At 35.6% G+C, this 11,262-nt stretch overlaps 1 pseudogene; it reads right to left on the minus strand.

Moving 5' to 3' along the window:
- Positions 1-1,127: 1,127 nt before the first annotated feature.
- On the minus strand, positions 1,128-9,704 carry LOC127863501 (cytochrome P450 4F6-like; annotated as a pseudogene).
- Between the last annotated feature and the right edge of the window lie 1,558 nt (positions 9,705-11,262).

Below are 11,262 nucleotides of genomic sequence, written 5' to 3' on the forward strand. Positions count from 1 at the left end.
AATGCAGAAAATGCTCTTTAAATTCATATCTGAGGTAAAATAGACCTTTTCGGTGGTCTCGGAAATTGCACGTAAAAACACCATTTTTAGATAAACCCGGCAAGCACATTTATCTTTCCGGGTAACAATACGCACGCAGTCGACAACATGCTTTGCACTATCACAGCAAATGCTTTCAACTAAGCCAAACAAAATGGGTCATTACCATTAACCTTTTTTGGACTGCTAACTTATTTAAACCCACCGTTGAATCTGTCAAATGCCGACTGCTTCAAGCAGGAAGTACATGTGTTTACTTCTCACTTTGCATGTTTTTGTTGTTGACAAAAATTCAGGTAACTTAGTTTCGAATTACTGAAAACAAGTGAAATTACTAGAATATTGACCATTTATACTTACATTTCAGCTTCTCGAGTCAAAAACAATTTTGTTTAGGCCATACACCTTAAATTCAGGAAATTGACCGGGGCAAATGCGCAAATAGGGCTAAACAACTGTAGACTGCCTCCGAACATGAATAGGCCGTCGACCGTTCGCATCACTAAAGACAATTGCTTTTTCACCTCGTGATCAGGATCAAGAGTGGACGTGAAACTGAAATATAATATTATATGAACAATTAAAGCGCCGAGTGTTATACAGCCGTTTGTTAGTTTGTTACTCTGGGTGTAATTCCATCGATGAAAATTAACAGCAATACATATTTAAATTGAAAATTACGCATTCAAACGATTGTGTTGAGAATGTGTCTTTAAATCATTTTTACAGTATCCAAACATGTTATATTCATTTTTTTTCTTAGACACCAGTACAAAATTCGAACGACTTCCAATTTTGTGAAACAAAAACAACAAAACCAAAGTCATCCTTGATGTGCATCAAAATCACACCAGGTCAACGATCATAATTTTCTGAAACAATTTGAAATGCTGGGTTCACTAATTTGTGATACTTACAACCGCGCGTGATAGTGTTGCTCATTTCAGTTACAGTATGCTATTAGTTGACATCCTTTAATTCGATATACAACGGAACTTGATAAAATTTTCGACATCTGCTCTGGTGACATGTTTTGCACATACTTTCTCAGTGGTTTGCTTAAGATAACCTTTTCTGTTTTCATCGCGAAGTGCTGCCCGATGCAGTTCCTAAAGACATACGACAGGCCTACCTTCATGTAGTTAATTAAACGCCTTACACAAAAGTATAAAGTTAAACTGTCTGATATTCAAACAGACGGAGCTTCGTGGTTTACAACAGCGTAAAGGTGAGGATATACCAACCAAAAGATACATGTACCAAGCTAAATATTACATTTCAAATAAAATAACTCCATATCCAGAGGTTCAAGCTACCACACAAGAAACAAAGCAATAAGGCATATATAGTTTGTTGTTGTTGCTGTTGTTGTTGTTTTTAAAACCAGACCGACCCAGACGTTTCCTGTCTACTCAATTCTTTCTCGGAAACATATTTTGGAAAATGAAAAAATATTTGAACATGAAGTATACTCCACGTATAATTTGCCAGAAAATATTGAATACTTTGTAAGACGTATACTACCTATTTCCGGCCGAAAATAGAACAAACTGGTAAAAAGTTATCTTGTCGATGTTTTCGGGTGCGAATCGCTCCGGTTTGAACTCCCAGTGGTCCGAGCCCCAGTATTTCTCCATATGATGCAGAGCCCAGATGTTGAGCTGAACCATGCAGCCCGGGGGTAAGACGCGACCCCCAATGTTAAGTTTCTCTTCAAACGTTCGGGATCCGGTCGGGACTGGTGAGTGAAGCCGCATGCCCTTTTTGATACACTTGGTTAAAAACTCAAGTTTCTGTAGATCGGAACTTAAATTTAAAAAATCTAAAGTTATTGAGAGTTTTAAGTAATTATGTCAAAATTCACCACTTCAAAAACGTCATTTGTACAGATCGTCATATAATTGAAATACCTTATATTACATATCGTTACTATAACTAATAACAAAATGACCTCGCGAGCGCGCCGTTATTTGTATCTGGCGGATCAATATAAAATTCGACGAAAAAAGATGTTGTGAGTTGCTGTTTAGTAAAAAATAAAGAAATTAACGCAAATATAGGTCGATCACTAAAGCATGTTACAAGAAAAGGTGTGGAATGCATGCCACCAAATGATATCCCCACCATTCGATGTCGTCGGTATCGCGGCCGGCGAGCACTGCATCCACTTGCTGTTGACATCTGCTCTGGTACTCCGGATGTTGTGCCAGCGAGTACAGGATCCAGGAAATAGCGCTTCCGATCGTGTCGTGGTCTGTGATAAATGCTTTGAACTATAAATCATAAACCTCATCGCATAGTTTCGACTGGTTTCGAACATTGCTCGTATAAAATAACTGACGAAATAAAATACCACTTTATGATTGACTGCCGCCATAATTTATCATGTGAGCATTTAGTTTAGCTACTGGAATTGTATGCAACCTGATCTATACACTGACAATGATAAAATGTATCTGTTCAAAAAAGGGTTTCTTATATGTTATCGTCGTTTTATGGCTTTCAAAGAAATGCCTGGCCCTTCCGTAAGATATTCAATTCCATGCACTTATCTACCATAAACTAAATTCGCTTTATCTATTATTTCTCAGTAAAGTTAATGGCTTACTGTGCACTGTTTGCTAAGCACCGCTGATGGCGGGGTATCAGTACACAGGGAAGAAATGCAAACACTCGGTAGGGGAATCAAATAAAGATATACATGTACTGTTGTTTTTTCATTTTATTTTAACATAGAGTAAACGCTTGGCAAATATTTCGTCACTTGTCAAATTTTTCTTACACTAAATCGTATGCCAGAATGCTAATATAGTTTTTACAACATGGGTCCGTTGAGATTCGAATAACAAGTATTTTACTTAGATCTATTTTCAATGTGATAGAGTTGCTACCGCAAAGGCGAAAACGATAAACATATCAGTTACATTGAGGATATTTGTTGGATTTCGTGGAAAATCGATTTTAATTCACGAGTGATCATAGAAAATTACATTTTCACGAGTGGCGCAGTGAAATATATTTTACCTATGATCACGAGTGTATATAAATCGATCTTCCACCAAATCCAAAAAAAAATCTTTTTATTTAATGCTTACAAATGACCAATATATTCAAGGAAAGTTTATCCGAATGTATTTATAAACATTAAATGCAGAGGAATCGACCTTTGTAAGATTTGGGGTTCAGATACTTTTCACTGTTATTTTTCACTGTTTTAAACAGTGAAAAATCTGTTTTAATTCACTGATATTTCTAACCAATCGGAAAGCATCAAATAAAGTGCTTTAATTTATAGAACAGAATATATAATTGATATTATAACCGGCCAACCAATTATCACTGTATGAATGCTTAACAGGAGAAATTCAATTAAATTTTGTTAAGCTTTCGTTTATTGGAACTTTTATAAATATGGCGCTTTTTCAATAAATAAATTTCGAGAAAACTATATGAGTCGTGTTCTGAGAAAACAGGGTATAATGCTTGTGCGTTAAGTGTCGTACCAGATTAGCCTGTGCAGTTCGCACAGGCTAATCAGGGAAGACAATTTCCGCTTTTATGAATTTTTCGTTTAAATGAAGTCTCTCCTTTGCAAAAATCCAATTGAGACGGAAAGTGTCGTCCCTAATTAACATGTACGGACTGCACAGGCTAATCTGGGACGACACTTTACGCACATGCATTATGCCCAGTTTTCTCAGAACACGACTCATTTAGTTTTCTCGAAATTTATTTACAAACTCGATTTACCACAGAAGCATCATGCGCTTCCGCGTAGATAGAAAATATAAACAAAACAAGTTCTGCAGTTTATTGTTTCAGCATTTGTGAAGGGGGCTTTCAATCTCACATTCACATCCCCTTGACTATCCAATACCTTACCTTCGAACAGGAAGGTGTCGACCTCGTTACGGATCTCGACGCGCGTAAGTCCGTTCCCCGTCTCGTATAGCAGGATATCCAGGAAGTCGACGTAACGCTTCTCCGTAACGATAGCGTCTGCTTTGGTCGCCTGAATGTTGTCAGTTCAAATAAAGGTAATGACAAAATTCCCGCGTGGGATGTGTTGCCATATTTAAAGTTTTTAAAGTATATCTTTCAAAGGTATACATGTTTAAAGAAAATAAGATACATAAATAAACGTATAACAATATTGTTTTCTTACGTCATGTCGTAGACATCATTGCAACTTAATTCATAAAAGTTTCATATAGAATAATTTACTAAACTAAACATATTCCATTTTAATAGTTATAGGCGTAAATCAAGTTTTTTGAAGTATTTTACAAGCATATACCATAGCTTCATTGAACATGAAAATAGTTTTAATAATGTAAAAAATAGCTTCAATGATGCAAATTAAACTTGTTAGTTTTAATCCTCATATTTTCATTACCTGACTGAAAAGGGTATATTACAAGAGCAATCAACTATAACCATTATCCGCAGGAAGTACCAATATATCATACGCAGTAATGTCCCTTACTGAAGTCTTTTTCCGCTTGTCAATGACTTCCTCCGCCACGGAATGCACGAAATCGCAGTCTTTCTTTTACTGGCGACCCGTACCGGTCAGACAAATACGAAGTCCTACAGTAGGATAGGCCGTCTACAAAAATGATTATTTCAATAGATGTTGACTTTTTTCTTTAAACATATCTCAATTAACCTTTTTCTTTGTTAATGCACATTTAAGATGTAATTTGTTTGATCATATTGTCTATATCAAACTCATCAGAACATCAAACAAATATCACATTAGATGACAAAATATGTACGTTAAAAGATTTAATGCACCTGTAGTTGAACTATAGAAACTGTCGCTTTTACGACAACTCTTTTTAATATGAGGGTGCATAACATTAGATTCGGTTGGTATTTTTAAATGATAAGCATTTATTTATATGTATAGATCTGGACGAACGTTTGTAAATTCACTCACGTTAATCTGAAAACCACGGTGTCAGTAATTCGGTTGACAGCCTTCATGTACGGATTTGTCTCCCTTGAAACATCAAAAAAATTACTGAACAAATATGTTACAAAAATGTAGATCGCCATATGCAAACAAACTACGTGAAAAGCAATATGATAAAATAACAAAATATGTTAATTGTGAGAAGGCTTGTGAAAACTGCAAATGCTCTATTGAAACAACACTTTCGTATCATAATACGGACATCATCGCAAGACTCATTTTGTGATAAAAACGAACTCTTGGTACATATGTCGGAACGGCGGCAACGCAAACAATAATTTGTGAAGATAGACCAAAAGCTACTTTTTATGGTTTCGTGCATCAATTTTAGCCAGATACTCCGTTTGACTGTTTCATTAACAAACGACAATATCTTCCGATTTATATTTTGTTACTGAAACTATGAACTCTTTGATTTGATGTCATCGCAACTTAATACCAAAGTGAGATTTAATTTTGGATACCACCAACGTGCGTTGCAATGGTGCATGTAAATAGCGGACAGGAACGCACTTTGGTAGTGCCTAATACATCATAATTTCGACACTTTCATCACATACCATCATAAATATTATCATTATCATCGTCCAAACCATAATAAGGATGATAAGGGTGATGTGATGATGATCATAATGATGATGATATAGATTATGATGATGATGATCATCATCACCGTCATTATCATCATTATTCACATTCAAACTCTACATCATTATACCATCAACTCAATAAACATCATTGTCACCATTATCTTCACATAATTATCATCTTTATCATCACCACTTTCTTCTTCTTGTTCTTGTTTTTCTTCTTCACCTCATCATCATAACATTTATCTGCATGGTTGTCATGTACTCGTTTTCAAAGGTAAATTATCAGCATAATAAGGATCACCATTCTTCTCCTGTACCCATACGAGCCACGTCATGTGGATATTTGTATCATGCCACATGTATTCACGCAGTCTGGTCTGGTACCGTGTGCGCTATAAAGTCATGCAAAGGTATCTCGGGCGCTTGAGCGGACATGGTAGCTCCTGAACAGCCTGCGCTAGACCTACGCAAGTCGCATTTGGCATAAGGCTTATTTTTGCTTGACGCGGCGTATTAAAAAAACAACACAATAAGTCTTAGACACGCATTCACAACGCTAGTAAACCGCTTTGATCCATGTAAATATTACTAATATTAATGCATGTGTACGGTAATAGGTCTTTGAAAAATGACAAAATATACTTCCATAAGGTATATATGGTGTTTAATGATGACGATAATGTTGATGATCATTGTGATAGTGGCTTTTAATGATGATGGCAATGAAGATTTGGATGTGGATGATGATGTCGCTACAGCTGATGATGAGCAAGAGGAGAATAAAGAGGAAGATTGATGATATGCACCACTGTTTATGTTACAATCAATCTCACCAAACATTAGCCGAAGAACGACTGACACTAACATACGCTCCTATCATAACATAAAGTTAATGTTAATTTTAACATGGCTGGTATAGACAGAATGTTTTTGGAAATTTAAAAAGGAAATAAAATAAATGTTACAAATATTCACCATAATGTCTGATTATTCCTCAAATTACAAATAATCGATTATTTAGTGGTTCTTAGCCTTTACACGTCCAAAAACATTATCGCAATTCGTAATTTCAATGTAGCAGTACTTAAGACCGCGCATTTTTGCCAACAGCCTTAACCATTCAAACAAGAGGGCAATGGGCCCCGAGGCTCTCATCTGAGATCGGAAGGAACTAAACTCTTCTGAGAAGGTGTTCAAAATAATAAAAGTACTTCATGAAACATAAATATTATCATGTGGTTCACACGAAGAAATTTGCTCGCCCCTGGAAACCATGCTCTTCAGAGCACCGGAATCTTTTTCAAACAAAATCAAGATATTATAGGAAAATATGTTCGCAGCATGTTTCAGTAAGATTGAATTAAACTGTGACTTATAGAGAGTTCCCAATGTTTCACTATTGCAATAAAAAGTAATCTGCCATCCACCTCAGGGATTTGCTTTTAACAAACTGGAACTATTTTCTGACTCACCTTGCAATGACATTTCTAAATAAAACAACAATCAATCCTATTTAAAACACAAATCTTTGATAATCAAACCTAAACTACCTATCTCGTCGATAAACTGTGTGCTATAACAATTTGTATTCCACTCTTATCAGTTTGAAGGTCTTTGATGTGAGTTTCTAGCTGGGGCCTATTTTAAGGGACTAAGTGCATTCAAGCTGCAAGCCTAATACACAATAATCACATTACCATTTCAAAAGGCACCAGTGAATACTACTTTAACTGTAAATTCAGGGACAGTCAATAGGGAATTAATTAGATGCTGATAAGCAGGTGGCTGAATGGGTTCAATTGGAGAGATAAAAGTGCATTCCTGACAAGCCATGCATTCATGATTGGAGGTCAAACACAATTTAAGTTATATACAGTTGGTTCTCCCCTAAGTAATTGTCTGTGAAATCAATATTACTACTTGAAAATTTGAGAAGTTTTAATATAGGGTTTTCAGATGGCATATATATGTTTGTTGCACTTCATCCCCAACCAATCATCATCATAATAATCCTCTTCAGGAAGAAACAAAACAATTTATCAATTTAACTGTATATCTTATCGGCAGAATAAATATTCAGATGACTGCATGGAGATCATGAATATCAAAATATGCATAACTTTCATTCACAGTATACAATGGTAATTTCTAAGTAGAGTGTAAACAAGGTTAAACTATTAAGCAATATAAAGAAAACTACCCAAATCCAGTGGCAGCCATATTTTTTAACAGACCGTAACCATAAAGATTCTCGGCCTAGATATCATAAAAACAAATCGTGTGACTAAGTTAAATGAAGATTTGACTACAAATATGACTTCTAGAGTGTTGACAAGCTTTTACTGAAGCCATAAAAGGAAAACTGCCCCGCAACCTTGCGGTCAATGTCTTTCAACAAACCGGAACCATTTTGGAAATCAGCTGAGATATCATAAGATATATCATAACAAGGTTTAACTATAGCCATATATGGGAAACTGCCTAACCCCCTGGCGGCCATATTTATCAACAGACCGCAACCATTTTCAAACTGAGCTGATCTTTCATAAGAACAAATGTTCGTACCAAGGTTCATGTAGATGGGAACATAAATATGACTTCTAGAGTGTAAACAAGGTTTGACTATAGCCATTTAAGGAAAACTGCCCCGCCCCCTGGCAGACATGTTTTTCAACGGGCCGGAACCATTTTCAAAATCAGCTGAGATAACATTGGGACAAATATTCTGACCAAGTTTCATAAAGATTGGACAATAAATGTGACTCCTAGAGTGTTAGCAAGGTTTAACAATAGAAAAATAAGGAAAACTGCCCCGCCCCCTGGCGGCCATGTTTTTTTATAAAGGACCGGAACCGTTTTCGAACGCTGTCGAGCTATCATAAGATCATATGTTCTGACCAATTAAAATGAAGATTAGACCATAAATGTGACTTCTAGAGTGATAACAAGGTTTTACTATAGCCATATAAGGAAAACTGCCCGCCCTATGGCGGCCATGTTTTCAACCAAGCGAAACGATTTTCGAACTCAGCTGAGAAAACATTAAGATGTTATGCCCAAGTTTTATGAAGATTGGACAATAAATGTGACTTCTAAAAACAAGCGTTTTCTTTAATTTTACCTGGCGAGCTAGTTTTTTTACATGATCCAGTTTCGAACTCGACCTAGATACGAGAGCACGATGGACGACGCACGACGGACAAAAGGGGATCCCAAAAGCTCACCATGAGAACGTTGTGCTAAGACGAGCAAAAAATAATCATACAAACAGTACAAAAATAAAAAATCATTTAAAAGGTGTTAAAATGTGAAAACTATCCATCAATGACATATTTTTGGCTTTATTATATAAGCCAATACTGTTAATTGATATGTTTTCAATAGACGTAATTCTATTGGAGCCACTAAACTAGAACTTAAAGAAAAAATCATCTCTTTGTTACACATCTTATAAATCTAATTTTAAACATAGCATGAGAAATAACATACTTTTTAGGAAAATATAAGCAATCACATTTCAAATTCATTCTTGAATTGTAACAAATAACTTTAGCACAAACAGCTATTGTCATTTAAATCACTGATTCCTACACATATATATATTTACAAAATGCACTGTAACAAAGTACTACATGACTACCAGCAATGTAATTTGTATCATTACTATGATTATTATTATTATTATTATTATTATTATTATTATTATCATTATTATTATTATTATTATAATTATTACAAAAATCAGATACAAAAATGATACGCTATTTCACTTTGTAAACCATGATCTTGTTGTTGCCATTTTGTCCCACAATAATTGAGTAATTGTTGCTGTTGTAGCAGACTGACCATGGGTCTTTCTTTGTAGCCATAGTGACCAGCTTCCTATTGCCCATATTGTCAATCTGTAGGATAGTGCTTGACTCCTCTCCACATACCAGCACCTGGCCTGCAGGTGACACATGTACACCTATTGGCCATTCCAATACAGGGTGCATGAAGGTGGCAAGGACTGATCCATCACTAGCAAGGGTGAGAAGCATGTTCTTGGGGGAGTCCGTGATATACGTCTTTTCATGCAGTGATACATCCGTCATTGTGTTAAAACGGTTTCAATGGCAAACAACAATGTCTTGTGCAACGTCTGTTGAAATGGCAACAACTTTCAGTCAACCAATAAGTTTATTCACATGTCTGACGCATGTTTATGCACACGATATCCACTGTTCCATACCCATGTATTGTTGAATGGTATAAAGTTTTTTTGTGACTTTACTGCAAGCGCAGTTGTGTGATTTTAACGTCACCGTCAATTCTCAGAAATGAGAAGTTTCCCAGTGGTTGCAGCCTGTGTTTGTTTTCAAGTAGATGGTTGTTGTTCACGGCGACCTTTAAGCCCAACTGTTTCACAAGGATTATCATCTCAAAGTAGGCGTTTGGGGCCATGGGGAAGTAACTGACAGCGTGTTTTTCTGCTCCCCAATTATTGTGCTGCTTTGAGTTGCGCACAATCAAAGTATAGCATAGCTGTTGTGGGGAGTAGCATTTGCGATGTAAATAAAGGCAGGTTACTTCATAATGTAAACTCTGTTTTTATGATTGATATTTGAGATGCCAGAGACTGTCGATATCATATTCTTACATTGTTGGTGTGTGGAGCAATTGTTACAATGCCTTTATTTTCTGGCAGTATCTTAATGTAATATAGCTTTTATAGGTAATACAACTTTGGTGATGTCAATATAGACTGGTGATATCGTAGCATAGCTGTTGTTGTAAGCAACATGTTCGATGTCAGCATTAAGTGGCGATATCATATTGCATTTTCGCTTTTGTGGGAAGTTACAAGTTTTAATGTGAGTATAGATTGCCGATATCGTATGAAACGTTTTTTTTAAAGGTTCATATGTAATATAAGTATAGACTCGCGTTATAATATTATTTCACATTGTTAAACAGCTGTTATGATGAAGAATAACTTTTATGTCAATTAAAACTGCCGATATCGCTTTGTTTTCTAACCGCTTTTGGATCTTACATGTGTGATGTCAGTTAAGACTATCGATACCATAACGTTTCATAGCTGTTGTTTGCCAGTCAGTAAAGAGTCTAAATAGTAAAGAGTATAACTTATTTGATATTTGATGATGTGCCCGTATTTATCTACATGTAGCTGACTTTCCTACACATTTGCTATCGTTTTGTCAACTAATCTATATTGATACGTGTAGCTTATTTATGTATTAAAGCATATTATTTAAGATTCGATAATATAGAGCTTTATTAGAGAATATATTTTTCCAAGAATTGAAATTGTGTATAAAATATCTTATAGTAAAATTATTTTCTCAATCAATTACGGATTTTTTGTAGTGGAGGATACAAGTAAAGCTGATATGCTCAACAAGTACTTTGCAAGTCAGTGTTCAGTTGATGAAAGCAACCATGATCATCCACCTATGCACCATGCAAACTCTAACAGTCTTCAGTCTATACATATAACAGAGGAGCAGGTTATTGACTCAATTAAATGTCTAAATGTAGGAAAAGCGTCCAGTCCCGATGGAAAAGATAACCGAATACTTAAAGAGGCCATGCATCAATTAAGCTACCCCTTGTGTGATTTGTTTAACTCTTGTCTCAATACTTGCAAAA

This window comes from Dreissena polymorpha, unplaced genomic scaffold (assembly GCF_020536995.1).
Source record: "Dreissena polymorpha isolate Duluth1 unplaced genomic scaffold, UMN_Dpol_1.0 chrUn011, whole genome shotgun sequence".
Lineage (NCBI taxonomy): Eukaryota > Metazoa > Mollusca > Bivalvia > Myida > Dreissenidae > Dreissena > Dreissena polymorpha.